The sequence below is a fragment of the Schistocerca piceifrons genome, chromosome 7 (assembly GCF_021461385.2).
Source record: "Schistocerca piceifrons isolate TAMUIC-IGC-003096 chromosome 7, iqSchPice1.1, whole genome shotgun sequence".
Taxonomy (NCBI): domain Eukaryota; kingdom Metazoa; phylum Arthropoda; class Insecta; order Orthoptera; family Acrididae; genus Schistocerca; species Schistocerca piceifrons.
This window is the reverse complement of record NC_060144.1, coordinates 162,252,350-162,254,938: the sequence shown is the minus strand read 5'-3', so window position 1 is coordinate 162,254,938 and position 2,589 is coordinate 162,252,350. Positions and strand designations below refer to the sequence as shown.

The 2,589-nt window shown below is 42.7% G+C and overlaps 1 non-coding gene across 1 annotated transcript; it reads right to left on the bottom strand.

Annotated features, from left to right (window-relative positions):
• Nucleotides 1-283: 283 nt before the first annotated feature.
• On the bottom strand, nt 284-358 carry Trnas-cga. Its single transcript has one exon. It is a non-coding gene; the product is annotated as a tRNA-Ser (tRNA).
• Nucleotides 359-2,589: the final 2,231 nt, after the last annotated feature.

Here is a 2,589-nt window from a genome sequence, read left to right as displayed (position 1 = left end):
GCCAAAATGTTGCTGCTTCCAGAGCTGATTGCCCACAGGTATCCTATGGTATATAACATTGTTTCTTTTCGACTTCCTCTACACTAATGTGGTACAATGTAAACAGTCGTCGTTTGCACCCACTATAAGACACGAAGCGTTTTCGGCCTTAAGGCACTGTTCTGAAGAATTATATTTCTTCTTTCTCTATTCATTCGATGACTAACAAAAGCTTCACAGAATGAGATTTTCACTCTGCAGCGGAGTGTGCGCTGATATGAAACTTCGTGGCAGATTAAAACTGTGCGCCAGACCGAGACTCGAACTCGGGACCTTTGCCTTTCGCGGGCAAGTGCTCTACCAACTGAGCTACCCAAGCACGACTCACGCCTCGTCCTCACAGCTTTACTTCTGCCAGTACCTCGTCTCCTACCTCCCGAGTGGGAGTCTCGGTCCGGCACGCAGTTTTAATCTGCCAGGAAGTTTCAAAAGCTGCACACTTTAGTAACATATGCAAATTCACACAAGCACATTGTCTATAGCATAATTTTTGGCAGCTTCAGAAACGACTCATTCAGCATGTGATGTGGGGCACTGTTCAGCACCCTGCCACAGAATCTTTGTCTTCCGGTTAATGTCACCAGAGAGACATTCCAGATCAAAGGGGCTATAGCTTCTTTTTTCCAAATCGCCGATCGTTCAATCCTTAGAACGATCCGGCTGTTTCATTCAGTTCAGGAGCAGCCAACAGTGACCGCCCAGCAGCGGACTCAACACTCACTGCAGAAGTCGGCACGAGATTACGTGTGGTGCCAGTTAGCTCTATACGCCGCCTTGCCTTTCACTAGTGTCGCCAGCTACACTATTCCTGACACGTGGAACTAGGGATTTGGAAAAGCCGACCGGTTAAGACCGATACTGGTATTTTAGTTCTGATTAACCGGTATTGTTTGTATTTCTGTGGGCTTAGTTATGGAAGATATTATTTTTATTTTTTATAATAAAAGACCGAGATTCGAATTAGCCATAGGAGCAACGCAAAAATTTTTGGTTTTTAATACCAGCTACTTTAAGAATCGGGTAATCAATGTTCTTAAATTGTCCATTGCTTTTAATTACTGCGTTTTTATAGAAAATGGGAAATGTGGTCAGTGGTATTTCAATAGCTGTTGACAGGAACAAGCACCAGACACACTTGGCCTCCTGGGGTGGCCGAGCGGTTCTAGGCGCTACAGTCTGGAACCGAGCGACCGCTACGATCGCTGGTTCGAAACCTGCCTCGGGCATGGATGTGTGTGATGTCCTTAGGTTAGTTAGGTTTAAGTAGTTCTAAGTTCTGGGGGCCTGATGCCCTCAAAAGTTAGGTCCCATAGTGCTCAGAGCCGTTTGAACCTGTTGAACCAGACACACTTCAAAGAAACTGGTGCTCCATTACTGAGACAACAATGGACAGTAGATATGTACAAGCAGATTGCGAGACTTGCTGCACCTGGTCTATTGTATGTGGTAGTCCCACACATCCGTCGTCAGTTGTATTACAGAATGGCACCATCTCTAGTCTGGAAGTACTTTATGAATTGTGGTATCAGTGAAGTACAATGCTCCATTTCTTTTAAAAGATTAAGAGAAGGAAGAGTCACTAGAAACTTGGGATGTTATAAAACGAGTAAACTTATAACAATTCATTCGTAGTATCGAACAAAAATTTAAACTAGCTGATCTGTAGCCTTTATCTGAATAATATGCTTTTCTCTGCTTTTCACACTTGAAAATTGGACACATTAACAAGATAACCATTCTTCAGCTTAAGTTTCCATCCTTTAGCACTGACTATTCCTAAAGCCCAAATACTAGAAAGATCCTGGATTACAACTTGCTTTTCCAGCAGAGTTCAAAAAATTAGATTCTGTAGGACAATGCTGGTAATTCTTGTAGTATTGAACCACCTATCACTTGTCGTGAAAAGCAGCGAATGGTGGATTGACTAAGTTTTCTTTTATTTGCCTATTTAATTTAGTATTTTCAGTCTGTGTATCTGTAAATTGAGGAAGTAAAAATATTTCAGTCTTGGTTCGGTTTCTACGTTCATTACCGGAAATAATACGAATGAAATGCCGAAAATCGGTTGTTTCAGAAACGGGTTATTTTGAGTGGTTTTTGACGTCTCTCTGAGGGAAAGGTTTCACTGGTGAGGTGGTACCAAATTCTGTGATTTACGGGCCCACCCTAGCGCTCAAAACCTTACATACAAGCTTATGCTCTGACTTCTAATTCTTTCTCCATATCTCATAATGTGTAGCAATTTGTTCTGCTAGTCCCACACTAAATGCTGCTAATTTTCCCTCTGTTGATAGAACCCTTGTTTCAATTTCACACAGTAGCTCCGTGTGACCTGAAATCACTGTACTGGTCTCTGTCGGCCATCCACCCAGAGATTCCTAAGTTGCCTGGTCGCCATCTAACTGCTGGGCGATATTCAGAACTTACTCTGAAAACTTTCTCTCGACATCACACAATTGTGTGTCATTGTTAACCAAATGCCCATCGTTTACCCTGATAAGACTGTCAATTCACTCACCCTGTGCCTCTAATCCCGGGACTTGAGATACT